The sequence below is a fragment of the Gracilinanus agilis genome, chromosome 1 (genome assembly GCF_016433145.1).
Source record: "Gracilinanus agilis isolate LMUSP501 chromosome 1, AgileGrace, whole genome shotgun sequence".
Taxonomy (NCBI): domain Eukaryota; kingdom Metazoa; phylum Chordata; class Mammalia; order Didelphimorphia; family Didelphidae; genus Gracilinanus; species Gracilinanus agilis.
Window position 1 is genome coordinate 50,531,934 of NC_058130.1, and position 17,214 is coordinate 50,549,147.

The 17,214-nt window shown below is 36.2% G+C and overlaps 1 protein-coding gene across 2 annotated transcripts in view; it reads left to right on the forward strand.

Annotated features, from left to right (window-relative positions):
• Positions 1–17,214, forward strand: part of GRM7 (glutamate metabotropic receptor 7) — a 903,481-nt gene that overhangs the window by 296,660 nt on the left and 589,607 nt on the right. The gene's annotated exons all lie outside the window — the stretch shown is intronic.

A 17,214-nucleotide genomic window follows, 5' to 3' on the forward strand; every position in this document is an offset into this window, starting at 1 on the left:
TAATTACATTTCATCTTATTCAATTCCATCCAATGCTTTAGCCTCTGCAGATCATTTGAAGAGGTCACTCTCATCTAATAGGTGAGCTGTTCTCAGTTTTGTGATATCTGTAGATTTAATCATCATGCTACCTAGATCTTTATTTGAGGCAGTACCCATCTCACAGCAGGTACCATCTTCTGAGGGAAGAAGAACATAAATGGGGCAATAAGGGAGCAAAGTGCAAAAACACCATCAGTTTGGATTTGAGTCATGCCTTTAACAGTCACATATTTAACAGTGGAATAAATGTGGGCATTAATCTCATTGGACCTTAATTTTCTCATCTGTAAAACAGAGATAATGATATGTGCACTAATGCTACTTTTCTGACAAGGTATTTATGAAAAAGAAATGTTGGCAAAGAGTTGGGCGAAGGACATTAGACAAAATTGCCTCCCTACTCTTTTGATTTAGATCTGTGATTTCATTAGTATATGGTGTTACTGGTCATGAATCTCCTTAAACCAGTGCAGATTGATAACTGTTCTGTACTTTATAGCCTTTGAAAAAATCGTTTCAGACACTGAGAGGTTAAGTGATTAGCCCAGTGCCAGAGTATGTGTCAAAGATTGATTTTGAACCAAGGTTGTCGTGATTCCAAGGCTAGCTCCCTATCTGTGGAGGCAGAGGTATCCAACACATAGCCTGAAACACTCCCAAGTACACAGGAAACAGATGAAAATGTAATTGAGAAATATTAATTCTGCCTAGAAAACATTACATCTTAAAACTATCAAATGCAGCCAATAGGGTTGATCCATATGCATGGAGTCTAGTGATCCTCTCTTTTATTTTGAGTTTGACAAGTCTGAGTAATGTATGCTGCCTCCCTGCATTGCAAGTATATTAGGTTGCAATTAACCCTTAAATACTTTCCATTTGTTCTACTCACCAGAGAATTCCATGTACACAAAATAACCTCATTGACTCTGAACCTCAGTTTCCTCATCTGCAAAATAATGGCCTAGATTTTATGGTCTTTATCTTTCTTTCAAGCTCTAAATTTGTATTCCTATCAACCTTCCTATTACTGCTAAGCTATCTCAAAATAATTAGATATTGCAAAGAAGGAAAGTTGGCAGATGAAAAAGAAAATTGCATTTGTAGCCCCCAATATAAACTAGGATGTTGACATCAGGACTTATACTCCAGAGTTAAGATAATAGGGGGCAGCTAGGAATTGCTAGCCAAGCCCAGAGAAAGGAGGTCCTGGGTTCAAATTTGAACCACAGACACTTCCTATTTGTGTGGCTCTGGACAAGGGACTTAACCCCTCTTGCCTATCCCTTACGGCTCTTCTGCCTTGGAACCAAAACATAATATTGATTCTAAGGCAGAAAGTAAGGGTTAATAAAAAAGAATTAAGATGATAGAATGCTAAGATGTGTTATAGTGAGGAAGAAATTAGAGAGGGATTCAAGAATGCAGACAAGGATCTCCTTATGTAAAATGGACATAATAGAAGAATTCAAATACTAACCATAAAGGTGTGTGAGCTTTTTTATGGAACTAAATGTTCTGCAAAACATGTAAATTTTATCCTAATCTAATTATAGGTGAAAGATAGTTTTGCTCATTCCTTTATAAGGTGATGAAAACAATTCCTTTTGTCTCCCAGAATTCAGTTCTTTCTTAGCCAGGGTTTTCCTCATGAAGGCATATGAGGGCCAGGGAAATTTGTGATTCTTATTCATTTTAGCCACCTGTATTTTTTCCAAAGTGAATAATATGTAGGCCGGAAGGCTGGTCATATATTGGATTGATTATGTTTCAGAGAAGGAATAGGGACAGGTACCAGACTTCAGATTTCATTGATTACAGAAACTCCCTGGTGAAGAAACTCCCTTAACCAATGTAGTTCAGTACCTTCTTAAACAATTGAGTAGTTAAGTGATTTGCCAAGATCACATAGCCAATAGATGTCAGAAGCAGGATTTGAACCTGAGTCTTCATAGTATCAAGGCTTACTCTTTATTAATGAACCACAATGTCCTTCCAGGTATTCTGATGGCAAATTCATTGTTCTTATCAGTGTACTATTCTACCTACAATTTATAGATGAGGAAACTGAGGCCCAGAGAGATGGTCCCATGCCTCGGATCACCACTACTAAATGGAAGAGCCAGAAGGAGAACCACATGCTTTTTCCCCTGTGCCTCATGGCTTTTCCCAATAGCCATTTTCTTCGAATCATTTAGTTCCAATATGAAAGTTTCCACTACATTAATCCTTTTTTCCAAAGTTTCTCTAAAAATCTATGCTTACTCTAAACATATGTTATTTTTAAAAAGTTTCACATAAGAGTTTTGACTATAAGAACAAAACAATCACTAGCCCATATTTTTTCATTCTCTTCATTCTTATTATAATTGTCTGGAGGCAAAATCTCTGGTTCATAGATTTAAGACTGGAATGACATTCAGAGCACATCTGCTCCAACTTTCACTTTATATGTGGAGAGATGGAGACCTAAAAGGATGTGGCTTGCCCAACTAGGGTAATTTGAATTAAATGGCAGACTCAGGACTTAACCAGGTCATCTGGCACCCCTTCAAGGAATCATTATTTTATTAGTGTATATATTCTCTTTAATGTTAAAGATCATTTATTATCTCAATACATAGTTACCATGACTTGAGATAGCTGAAAAATTCATTTCTGTGTCATCATCCTTTGACACTTAGGTTGATTTTTGAAGGGAAAACAATTTAGACTGAGGCAGAATTTCTGCCTCAAGTCCAACACTCTATCCAATGTGCCACTGAGGCACAAATAGGTTAAGTGATTTAGCAGACCTGAACAGGTAGTAAGTGGAAGATCTGGTGTGTGAATTCAGGTGGAAATGACTGGTATGGAGAGTAGGAAGGGCGGCAGCCCTCTAATGGAATGACCTAGCCTCTATCCAAATATGTCCATACACAACTCTCTCTACAACTAATGTCTCTGTGCCTGAGAAAACCATCTTTCATGATGCCTTTGTGCCATAGACATCATAGGCTGCTAATCCTTCTTCTATTCCATTTAAAATGTGAGTATGAGTTGAATTCATTAGATTGATAGGTAGATGGTGGCATAGATAGATTGAGAGATAGGCATATATATATATGTATATATATATATATATATATATATATAGAGAGAGAGAGAGAGAGAGAGAGAGAATGGGGTGGTGGGGGGAGATGTACAGTTCCTCTCTCCTATCCTTGATTTTGCCTTCCACTGTTTGAGGCACCCACAGTCATTCCAGGGAAGGAGGGAGGTAGGAAGAGGGCTTCCACTAGATAAGAGAGTGCCAAAAAGTGGTTCAAGGACACTTAAAGGCTGTAATGAAGATAAATACATAGGTGGGAAGGCTAGCAGCTGGGTGGGTGGAGTGGGGCAAAAAATTCCTTTCTCTGTGCCAGAGGTCCATGTGTGCAATATCCTGCATAAAGTGAGTCCTTCTACTTTCACTAGAAAATTTATTTTTTTAAGATTTTATTTTATTTTTAATGAATGTGTAGGAGGCTGCAGAACACCAAGCCTAGGGATAGGAATGGGTAGAGAGATAACAGTACTATACAGTAAAGTTAGTATAGGTGTTAAAAATTTAAAGTTAGAACTGTCCATGGTTTCAATCATCCTTTAAGGTTCATAAAATATACCCGCTGTGGATAAAGGTGGACCTACTATACAGTACTATATAATAATGCACAAGGTACTTGTCTATTATTGTATTTAATGTTGCTAATGTCTTACTGTGTGTTTACTATATCAATTAGTAAATCATTACAGTATGTATGAGAAAATTGGGTCAACCGGTGTTTGTTTACATATATAGTTTTATCCATCCATGGTAGGTCTTGGAGCGTATCCTCAATAGCTATAAAGGCCCTACTGTAAAATATATTTTTAATGTAATAGTGATACTTAGACAGCCATCACATTTTTAAAGCAGTTACTATGTTCTACTGTATTAATAGCTAGGAATAAAAATCCAAGCAAACAAGATAATCCTTACCTTCAAAGAAGTTACATTCTAAAGGCTAAAGGTGACATTATAACAAATATAAAATAATAAAGAAAAACTGGAAGAGTGAAACGGGAAAGAGAAGCAGCACATGTAGTTTCCATGCCACAAAAATGACCAATTGTCCTATGGAGGCTTTTATCTTGGCAAAATGAGGCCAAACTCATTTTAATCAACTCCAAGGTGGTTCCAGGAGTGGAGGTCAATTTTCTGGTTGGGAGTTGAGAGAAATGATGGAGATATCACACACTAGATTTAGTCTAATCATTAGCCCCTGGGAAATGGGTCAGTAACTTGTGGTCTTTGAGCAGCAGTCCTTATTGGATAAACTCTAAACTACTAATCTATCAGGTCCTTTGACTTGATCCTTAGTTGTTCTAATATTTTATGTATACTTTTATCTCCTGGTTCCCCTACAACTTTGACTTTTCAGAGGCCATTGATATTTGTAATAAAGATTTTAGCATTTTGTAAAGAGCATTACTGAAACTCTACCAAAGACAGGTTTTAGGACCTTGAAGATATCCTTGTCTGTTATCATGCAAATCAGTCAATATTTCTGCAAAGTTGGCATTCTCCACACACTGAGAGATCAAATGGGAAAGGATGAGCTCTGAGACACAAATAGTTTTCATAATTAGAAGAGATTGGCAAGTAAATAGCAAGAATATATGAGGTATAGAAAAGATTCTACCTTAGTTGAAAAAAACCTATCTAATACTTCTCTTATGAAAATGTCTTCTTTTACATCTTATCTAATTTTTATCAAAGCAGCACTGGGTAAACTGAGGGATCAGACTTCTCTGTCCTCTAGTAGCCCCAGCAACTTAACATTCACACTGCTACAAAGAGATTGGCCAATGATTCAACTCTCAGTGTTGTTATGTGTGATGCCCAGAGTCCAAAGAAGTTCTGATGAGAGGCAGAATGAATGAACATCTCCTCAAAGAAATACATTATTGTCTCCTTTCACTTCATTTGGCAATCAGTTGTCAGGGGACACTTTATGTTTAGGCTATGATGAGACTTGGATTGATTCTTCTGTTTCAAATGTGCATATAAATGACAAAGTGAATAAAGTGCCAGCCTAGATCTGGGATACTTGAGTTTGAATATTGACTCAGACATTTAGAAGTTGTGTGACCTTGGGCAAATTACTTAACCTCTCTTAACCTCAGTTTCCTCATCTGTAAAATGGTTATGGTAATTATAACACTTATCTTATTGGGTTGTTATGAGGACCAAATGAGATAATATATAAATTGCTTTATAAAACTAAAAGTGTTATCTATTTATCTATCATTGTTATTATATCATATTTGAAAGGAATAGATATACAGAAGAAAACTCTGACATAGTCATTCTTATTAGGTAGATAGGAAGTTTTGATGGGTGTGACACCTAATTTTCTGAAGGACAAGACTTAGTATTTGTTTTCATAACTCTAATACTGACCATGGTGCCTTATGGATAATAGCTACAAAATAAAATGTATGTTTCAATAAGCTAAATAACCGGAAGTGAGACTGAAAATGGTTATAATATTCAGTCACCTAAAGTACAATATTTAAGAGGGATCATGTTGTTGTTATTGTCTTTAGTGGTGTTAGACTCTTTGTGACCTCATTTGTAGTTTTCTTGGCAGAATACTGGAGTGGTTTGCCTTTTCCTTCTGGTACTCATTTCAAGGATGATAAAACTGAAGCAGTGTTAGGTAACTTTCTCAGTCACAGAGCTACTAAGAGTCTGAAGCTGGTTTGGAACTCAAGTCCTCCCAACTCTAGCCCTAATGCTCTGCCTACTCTACCACCTAGCTGCTCTAAGAGGGATCACAATGAAGATTAGTTTTCCATATTATTTCATATAAATTCATATATGTTTAATGACAGAAAATTCTGCTCTCATAGAGCCATAGGTTATGGAGAGAGAAAAGACTTTAGATATCTAATCTGTTCATTTCACAAATCAGAAAACTAAAGCATAGAAGGTCTAAGTGATTAATTCTAAAGAGAACAAGCTAGTTAGAAGCAGAGGGAAAATATCCACCAAGATCTTCCTCTAAACCCAGTACTCTTTCTCTCCATACCAACTCTGTATGGTAAAGTGGAAAGCACACTAATTCTGGAGTCAAGGATCTGAGTTGACCTCCTATATGACCTTGGACATGTCAATTAAAGACCTTGGGCTTTAGTACTTCATATGTAAAACAAAGTACTTCACCAAAAGGGAAGTGGAACTCACTTTTAGCTCTAATCTCTCAGTTTTGGGGAAGAAGTACACTGGTCAACATTTCACTACAGTTCCTTCTTTAAAATGTAAATACTCCTGATAAGGATGAAACATTAAGAAACACTGTAGTAAGAATGAGTTCATCAGCTCCTTTACTCCTGAAAGGAAAGGCAGATTAAAAATACTAGGGACCAGAAATAGTGAGATGGAGTATTAAAATGAAGAAAAACTGTATAAAAATTGGAATGAAGATTGGGGGGGGGATGCTGATCTGATTTTTCAGTTTGTAGAAAATAAGTGCAAAAATAGGATCTCTCCTAAACCTATAATTTTATTGATATAATAATAATAATAACAGCTAACATATTATATAGAACTTGAAGTTTGCAAAGTGCTATATATTATCTCTTTTGATATATGCTAGACCTATGATTTCATTGATTTAGTCATAATAATAGCTAATGGTTATACAGAACTTGTAGGCTTGCAAAGTTCTACATATCCTTTGATCCTCAAAATAATCTTCCAACTACTGATGCAGGTTGCCATATCTTCAGTAACTTCTAACCATAAAGTTGCCTAGAACTCTAAGAATTTAAGGGACTTGCCCAGGATCTTACCAATTCACTAAGGAGGAAGGTGAACATTCCAAATACTACATTGATTCAAAGACAAAAATAAAAATGATCCCTATCCTCAAGGAAGTTACATTCTCCAGGAAACAAATAAGACTGATTGCTTTGAAATGCATATTAGAGTGAGTAGATTTGCCTGAAGATCACTTGGATAATTGAGACCAGAGAAAATGATTGTATACAGTTCTGAGAGTGTTGAAGGTACCAATGTTCAACAATTAGAGAAATGAAAAGGGAAAAAGGAAGAATTATACTAATTGATGATTAAGCTCTGACATTAGTAATTTCAACTACAGTAAAATTCTGAATTTAAACTAATTCAAGAATGTGAGTCATCTCTAAATTCTCAGAAATAACTGTCTTCACCTTCTCTCCCAAGCTGCCAGCAAGCCCCATCCCTGAACAACCACAATGGTGTTGAGAGGGAAGTGATATACCAATTACATTGGGTGCTATCAGTGGGGGAAAAAGGTTTTAAAAGGGTTTTTCCAGCATCTTTTCACTTTTAAGAACTGTATCAGTAAGGCTTAATAAGAATGAAAATTGAAATTATGGCCAACTGTGAACTTAATAATACCCCAGTGGGAGCTCATTAATATCTCAACAGGTACACTGAAGCATTATCTTAATTGCACATGATACCTCCAAAAATGCCTTTAAAAAGTTGCATGGAAACTGCCCTCTGTAAAGAGTGCTCAGGCACGCTATGGCATTGACTTCTCAGCTGTGTGTTCTGGTGAAGTGCCAACATCACCAAGGAGATAAAGAGGTGAAGATATCCATTCCAACTTCCTTAAAGAGAGGTATTAAAGTCACAGATGTTTGACAGTGACCTAGCCATGCTAATTCAATTATAAAAAACTGTTAATGAAAAACTAGGACATCAGAATTAAAAAAAAACAACAACAAAAACAGTCCCAGGTGTGTACAGAGGAGTGGAGCAACAAATTGAATAGGATTATATTGAGACAGTATATGACTGGGTTCTGCTAGTGCTTTGGGTTAGAGGAGAGTGCTGTATAATAACATAATCTAGTCCACATCTGGAAGTTACTCCTCTTTTACTTAGGTTGACAGATGTTGAAAAACAGTTGATCTCCAGCAGGGCATGTTGCCAAATCCATCTGTTCAATGAATTCTTTGACTGATGCTATGTTACCGTATGGTGATCATGAGAGACTTTAATGAAGGGAGGTGAGGGATCAATTTTATCAAACATTTTAGATGGTGAGTTTGCTTAGCAGACAGTGCATTTTATTCACAAGTAGAAGAAACAGCGTTAAATGTATTCTTGTCTCTGATTAGGCAATTGATGTTTTTTCTCCCTTTTTCTATATTTTGGATTCAGTTTTCTATGAAAGCATTCATACAATCACCTTTAATGAGTTTTTTTTCAGTCTATCCTCAAAGTAACTAAAACAATACTTTTTCTTAAGTCTCTCAGTGCTGTTTTCATATCTGTGATAGACCATGGCTCCAGTTCTTATTTTCAGTGGGACGATGGGCAAATCACCCAGCCTCTTTGTGCCCCAGTATTGTAGTCTATAAAATGTGACTGGTGAAACTAAACAGCATGACTTCAAAGTTCCCTTCAAGCGTTACAATTATGAGTCTAATTTTTATAGAATTTTTTCTTCCCAGTTTGATTTCTTTTAGGTAGGAACAGATATATTTGCATAGTTAATTTAAAGGGCACATTAGAAATAAAATGGAGTTGGGCTACTTGAGGATTTAACTTGTGTATGTATTTTTAATAACAAATCAGATGCATAAGATCATTTCTACAATTAATACAAAATAATATATATAGTCCTGATTTCAAGTCCCTACTACACAGCATCTCACATCAGATATTATTATTCTCTTTCTACAGATGAAGACATGGAAGCTCTAATTAAGTAGGTAATTTTCTTAGGGTCAAATATCTAGTATGAAAGACTTGATTTACATCCAAATCTTCCTGACTCTATGATAACCCCTTTTGTCCAACAAAGCAGATGATATATTCAAGCACTTATTTTTCAAATCACAATTTTTCTAGTAAATAATGTGGTTAATTACAATATTATTCCCCTATTGGGGTTGAAAAGGAGGTAGTAAATAATGGGAATGTAGCTTGAGAAAATCATTTTCCTCATTTGGATTAGACTTATAGAGAAAGATTTCATGGATTTACAGATAAAGGTTCTAAGATGCTCATGTTAGGGAATATAATGAATTAGAATATCCTTAAACTATTTTTTAAATTACTAAGATGATGAGATGGGGGAAAAAGGAATAGTATGATCATCATCCCACTTTACATGGGTTATTCACACTGTATAGGTTCAGAACCAGAATGTGGACTTCACTTTTCTATATTGGAGGAATAAAGAATGTCATAAACATAGATTCACCTCATTTTATCCAGTAACTCAAATTATCATCTAATTTTATCTGAGCTGAGATACAGCATACTTAGCAGCTACAGAATCAAATGCTTTAAAACTGAAGGAGACAATTTGGTCTAGCCATGCAATAAATAGAACTGCTTTTTTTATTTAAATATTCTATTCCATGAGCAGATCTGGCTATTCATGTCTGACTTCTTTGGATTGGGCAATGCATCTTAACTTTCTTATCAGCCTTAAGCAACATAAGAAAATATTTTAATACTCAATTGAAAGACAAGGGAGCTTTACCAGGGGCCAATATTGTTGGACATAATGTCTCTGCAGTATCAGGTGGCAAGATAAAAAGCCTTCTGATAGATAGAGAACTCGGTTTCACAGACAATTTGAAAAATATACATTTCACAATTCCTTTAAATTATGAAAGGAGATGGAATTTATTCAAACTGTGGCTGGCAAACTGTGAATACATTTTTAATTCGAATTGAACTTCAAGAATAAATTTATGAAGTTTTAAGAGCCAGAAGAGACCTTAATCAAACTCAAGTAAAAGAAATCTTGGGGAAGAGAGGGATGGAGCAATATGGCTCCATTTAATCTATTACTTTTTTTTTTAATGGTTCTTTGCTCCTTTGAATTTTTTTTGCTCTCAAGTCACTCGAAACTCAATGCTACAACATCATAACCACCAACCAACAACTTGAGTAAAATCCAATGACTTTGTGTTTATATGTGAATCAGAAGAGATTTGTTTTTAGAAGACAGATTTGTGATTTAGTTAGAGAGTGAAGAATGGAGATTAGGTTTGACTGCATAAGAATTGTGGTCTAAATCTTGGCCATACTATCCACATTGACATGGGCAAGTTATTTCCATTCTGTTTCTTTATATAGAAAATGGACAAAGGAGTAGATGAGATATTCTTTAAAACTGATTCTAACTTAGTGTTTTGTATTACAGTAGTAATATTTCTTTTATTTCCCTTTGTTATAATACCAGAATAATGGAAGGATAGGTACTAGACCTGTAATTTCTTTGATATGGGAAATTTCCAGATGAGGAAATTCTGTATAAAAAGCAGGTCAGCACCTGCTCTATAACATATAGTCTTAGTTACCCAGATCACTGAGAAGTTAAATATTTTTTTCCCAGGGTCATACAGCCAGCTGAGTGACATCAATATTCCACAACCAACAGGAACGAGGTGACAGTATTCAGAGAGTCCACAGTCACTAGGAAGGATTGCTCCATTTATTCATTATATATGTTGGCTGCAAGAAAGGGGTAGAAAAGAAAAACCAACTTCTCCCCTGGGAACATTACACAATTGGAAGCAAAAATATTTAAAACAAACATTCACTGGGAAGTATCAGGATAGAAATTTTGGCACCCACAGAAGGATGGTTCTGAAATTGAGGGTGTTGGAATGCAGAGTGAAGCAGAAGTTTCTCAATAATTTTCAAAGCCATGTGAATCTTTGAAAGGGAAATTTAAAAAGAAGCAGCTTTAAAATGCCCTAGATAAAGCTGCCTTTAAAAAATGCGTAAGTGGAAAATCCCTTGGCTTTTTCTCTATGGAAGTAGACTCTTGACCCATAGTAAAGGAGCAGGTGGCAGGCAACTCATCTCAGATCTGAAAGATTAGAAAGTATATACTGTATACATTAAAGAGCTGGAAGGGGATATTTGCTGCTCCCAGAGAATCAGAGACATTGTGCTCCCATAGCACAAATATACCCTTCTTAAGAGCTCATCATATTTTAATTTTTATTGGTGTCCTATTATTTGTTTTTGACTTACATGCTTTGGTGCAGAGATCTGTGCTGTGAAGACATCTCAAGTCACTAAAATATTCAAGTATGCTCAATTTTAACTCTGCTCTCTCTAATGTAGGCCTTCATCTTCTCTCTGAATCCAGTAAATTATAATAGTTTCCTAACTGGTGTCTCTAACTATGTCAGTTCTCTACTCAAAATTTTCTGTAATATTAACTGTAAGAAAAAGCATGAAAGTTGGACAAGTCACTTAAGATGTTCACTTGTAAAAGTTTTTTTTTCAATCTCTAAAATTAAAGGGTATAGTATTTAAGGCTATGGCTCCAGCCAATTTTTTTAGCATTATTTTCTATTATTCCTCTTTGTATCATTAGTGTTTCATTCAACAACTAGCTGAATACCAAATAGACATATCTACTTCTTTTCTCTGTGCATTTCCACCGTCCTTTTTCCGTACCTGGAACGAGATAATGTGCTAAAATAGAAAAAAATACTGGATTTAGAATTAGAAGACTTGAGTTCAAGTTCTATCTCTAATACTTACTATGTGTGTAACCTTAGACTTAATCCCTCATGGCCTCAGTTTCTCCATTTGTAAAATGGGGAATGGTTTGGACAAGATAGTCTCTGAGATCCCTTACTAGCCTGAGGCTTTATACAGATGAAATTCTATATGCCTTGGTGCTTTAAATGTAAAATGAGGGCACAACACCTTCAAAGTAATTTAAAGCTCTGAATTATTTCTTTATTTCTACACTTTTCAAACATTCTTTAAGGTTCAGTTTAGGTAATACTTCTTCGGCATTCCTTAATCTTCCTGTTATAAAAACAAAACAGACACCACATATATGCATATATTTCCCATTCTTTTCTTCAGATTCTTATATATCTTATCAAGACACTTTGTCCAGGAATTCTTTTATCCTGATTGTCTGCTATAGCAAATGTTAGCAGAGGATTCTAAATTCCATGTGGCCAGACATTATGATGTATTTACCTTTCCATCTCTCTCTTCCCTCCAAGTCTAGAACATCATATCACAGATAGTAGACACTTAATAAATGCTTTTTTTGAATGAATGAATGACCATCAGGAATCTAGAACCATAGACCTTTTAGGATGAGTGAGTGTAATTAGTTATCACTAAATGGAAGCAAAATCTAACAGCTTCGTTTTACACAAGGTTGATTTATACTAAGTTATTTTCTAGATAACTATTAGAGGAAAAAAGATACCTCACCTCATTTCCAATAAGAGACAGAAAATATTTTTCCATATTCACCATTGACCAAGCTATTTCTTGGTGAGGGTGTCCAATTTTATCTACCCTTTATGAAAGGGATATTGTTGAAAATAGAGAGAATACAGAGTGACGGCATTGAAAGAAGGGCAATCTAGTCCTATGAGAAAGGGTTAAAGGTATTTGGGTTGTTTATCCTGAAGAAGAGAAGGCTCACTAGGGCACTTAATACCTGTCGTCATGTATCTAAAATGTTATTACGAGTTGTTCTTTATCACTAGACAAATTTTCCATCTCCATGGCAGACTGACAAGAGGAAATGGACTTGAATAGCAGCAATAAAGAATTTTGTTAGATACCAAGAGAGGCTGTGGAATTTTTATCCTTAGAGGCTTCTGAAATAGGATCACAATCATCCATCTTCTTTTAGGTTTTGATCTGCCTACATGCAGTAGACTAAATCAGATAACCTCTTTAGATCCAGACCTTGGGTCAAATACTCAGGCAGAAGTAGTTTGTCCCTAATGAAAATTATGTTTAAAAATCTAAGATGTTTATTATCATTATTATTATGTATTATTCTTATTAAAATAATAACATAATGCTTATTGTCATTGAAATTGTCTTCAGGAATTAGGTAGGTGGCTCAGTGGGTAGGCAGTCAGGTCTAGAGTAGTGGGAGGTCCTGGGTTCAAATATGACCTCAGACACTTCCTACCTATGTAACTCTGAGCAAGTCATTTAACCCCAAGGTAGTGCCTAGCCCTTAGTATTCTTTTGCCTTGCAACCCAATACACAGTATTCATTTTAAGATGGAAGGGAAGGGTTAAAAAAAAAAAAAAGAAGTTGACTTGTTCTTTTCTCAGTTGTGGGCTTCAGTGTTTATCTCTCTACAACAAACAGCACCAAAGAGCAGAGCTGGTTGGCTCAAATAGAATTGCAAACATTCAAATGAACATATGAAAATATTAGTTTATATCCTGCCCATATTCTTTCAATCCTTTCCTCCTTATTGCAAAGATATGTTTAGGTCTGAACATCTTTTGCCTGCGTGACTTTCTCTATAACCTCTAACTTGTAGTTGCAGCATTGCTTTCTTCTGAGCACAGAGATAAGGGTGGCAAGGTCAGGGCAAGTTTGTATAACTCTAGAGGTGCATTTGAGTCTGAAAGGAGAAATCTCCCAACATCTCTAATGAAAGAGGAGAGACTATGGATACTAATCATCGCCAGAGAGTCTACATGGCTGTGAAGAAAGAAACTTATTTCACAGGAATTTTCATTCCTGAAATTGTGGGTACAGTTTAGAAAATGCGTTTTCATTGGGGTATTTTACAATTCTGATGTTTTACTATAGCAACATAAATGCAAATTCACAGTGGAATTGCTGTTCCTTTAGAGGACTGAATGTATCTTTATTAACGCTAGTTTACAGGTAGAAAGTGATTTTGGCGACGTAGGCATCTGTGCGGGAGCACAAAGCTTTTAAATTTCCGCAAGTTGAAATTGACGGAAATGTATTGCTATGCTTGGCTTCTCTTCTTTTTACTTCTTAGGTGGGAAGTTGGGTGGCCTTTTCTGTTTAAACCCAAAAGTTTTTATTCAAATAGGAGGTTTTCTATCTAAAATGTTTAATCATAGAACAGATAGCATCGCATAGGACTCAAATGTCTGATAAATAATGAATATGATTTACTTATTTTTAGTGAATAATAAACTTTGCTCCTATCTATATTAGTATTTTCCATAGAATTAGAGATCAATAGGCTCTAGTATGTATGCCAAAGGCATGGGGGAAGATGATTTTTCTATGGAACACGAGTCTGTTATGGAGAGATATATGTCTATAGGTAAAAATGATTTGAGGAAAAAGAGAGCTCACCTCCAGAATCACCCAACCTCCTCTTCCTCAAGACTAATCATTTTGGGGGGCAGCTGGATAACTCAGTGGATGGAGAGCCAGGGAGATCCTCGATTCAAATTTGGCCTTAGCCGCTTCCTAGCTATGTGACCCTAGCCAAGTCACTTAACCCCTCTTGCCTAGCTGATATTACTCTTCTGCCTTAGAATCAATAAACAGTACAGTATTGATTCTCAGATAGAAGGTAAGGGTAAAAAAAAAAAGACTAAACATTCTGACCATGGTTCAGCTCTTAATACTGCCCCTTATTGCTTTTGTGAACTTTGGAGAAATCACTTCATTTCTTTGGCTCTATTTTCGCCTCAGTAAAAAGTAGGACTGGAATAGATCACCTGAGGGAATCTCCTAGCTCAAAATCATTAATGATCCCATGACCCTAGGATTTCTGGCTTAGGCAACAGTTTGTTAGGGACTGGCCCTTTTTGTCAAACTATCAATTTCTTTTCCAGATGTAGTCCATGAAGAGTAAATACAAGACATGTCTCAGCTATGCTTTCCAGCAAACAGTTATATTACCCCAGCTAGAACTAAATCTCAGCACAAATAAAGGCTCCTAGCAATCTGATCAGCTCAGGTCAGCTTAAGCCCAGTTCCTTCCTATCTCCTGAAGACAAACAGATGAATGGGGTCCCTACTATTCCTGGGTCATGTGGGCAAGGGATTTTTCCCTAGATTTATGTTTAAGTGCATGGATCACACCAATTTTTATTACAAAAAAACAATGTCAATAATGCAATTCTTTAAGGTTACAAAATAGTTTTGTATGTTATGACATTTGATGTTGAAAACTGCTATGAGGAAGGTAATGCAAGTATCATTTCCTCTATTTTACAGAGAGGTAAACTGAGGCTCAGAGCTATATACACATTTAGGAGTCAAAGTGAGTAAGAGCCCTAGACTTGGAGTTGGAAGCCCTTTGTTTGCTTATGATCTCAACTATTTATCACTTGGGTCACTTTGGATAAGGCAATTTCTATTAGTCTCAATTTCCTCATTTGTAAAATTAGAAAAGATTGTGAGGACCAAATAAAATAGCATACATATAGCATTTGGTAAACCTTAAAGCAGCATATAAATCATAGTTATTACTATATAAAGACCTACAACACAGCATCATCAGAGCTGAAATTTGAACCCCTGGTGATTTTTCCTCCACATTGTATAATCTCTCATCAGAGGAATTCCCAGGGTCATGTGGCCCTGAGAGTGTCCCAACAATGAAGTCACATACAATAGTGATTGACTTTCCTGAGAAATAGTCAGAATCAGGTCTCCAATATTTGAAGTCTCCCTGCTAATGAAGCTTGTCTAGGATAATTACCTTCATAGAGCCTGGCATTAGCTGCTGTTAAATCATCATAGCAGCATATCTTTTGCTGTGTTGCCCATCTTGTTCCTTCATCTTTTCTTCTTTTTTTGTGTCTCATTATCCTCACCTCTGCTCTAATGTAGTGACCCAGCCAAATATATGCACATTTGTGTGATAGTGACAGTGACGATAATGGTGATGGTGCATGTGTTGTGTGTATGCGAGTAAAGAATGTATTGTCAGCCATACAGTGAGGGCATTCCTCTGTCCTTGGTAGAAAGTGTGGCTATTATTGTTCAGGATAGTATATTTTCTAATGATAGGGTCTTGAAGACCACTTACCTTTGGGGTTAAGATAGGGTTATTTTAGAGATTTAAAAAACTGAAGAACCAGAGTTAATAACCTGGACCAAGATATGTTTCTTCAATCGTTGAGCACAAAATCTATTAGACATTTCTGTCCTGCCAAAGATCTGCCTCTTGGAAGGATTCCTCTGACAGGAAATGTTAACTTAGTGGGCAGTCAAACAGGAAGAGCCAGCGTGTCTGCTTCTGGCTGTTGGAGAGAATCAGTATAAGACAGAAGGGCCCCAGGAAAGAGGCCTTTGGAAGAAACCCATAGAGCTACTTTTTTGAGGCTAGGTCTAGATGCTAAACTAGATTATATATAAGAGAGCTGAGGTTCCTTAAAGATTAGACAGCCTTAACAATAAGCCAGGGAATATATTTCAGATAAACCAACCCACATAGAGAGGATTTTAAGGAGCCCAGAGGCATAGGGAATGACTGCAAGGACAAGTCTGTCCTTGTCTGAAACCCAAGGAGGCAAACTTTGATGGCAGATAAAATAGCAAATTTTCTATAAGGTAGCCAAGGGCTAGGACAGCAACAGAGAAGGCAGGAGCCAGAGGCATACACCCAAGGATGGATCCAAGAATCATACCATTTGGCGATGGAGCCTCTAAATATTCCACAAGGGATATAAGTCTGGATAACTTGTTTTGGTCATAAGTTCTCAGTCCAAATGATGGATACAAAACTGGATTTTTTTTCAGTCACACCTCCAGCACGGGAGATGAGATGTAGGGATATTCCTTTCATCTCTCTTTGTGAATTCTCCTTCATCTTTCCCTTTTACTACCTTAAGTCCACTCCATCATTTTCAAATCCATCCTTTTTTAAATGTCTTCCATGTCAGTCCCCCTCCACTTCAATAAATGCAGCACCTATTTCACTATAGTCTTTTCTACCCAACCTCTATCCCATTCAAGCACCATGATTTTCCAGTTTTTCTACCTCTTCAACTTGAGGACAAAATTCTCTGACTGCCACATTCTATCATTTGATGATCTGAGTCTATTTTTACTATATACAAAGGAGATAATTTATGAGCCTTTATCACCATGAATCCCAAAGTCAACTGAATTTGATCCAAAGGTCAGAATTTCAAGTAGAGCTTGTTCCATTTGTTGAACTAGAAAATCACACTATATTAGGCTCTGGTGAATAAACTTAGGCACAGCCTAGTATAGAGAATGTGATGGTGGCTTTGGTGTTTGTTTTAGGTTCCTGAAGAACTATTGCATGGAGAAGAGATAAGAATTATTCTATCCCATCCCCAAACCCCCCCCCGAAAAAGTAGAACAACAGTTGGAAGCCAAGAAA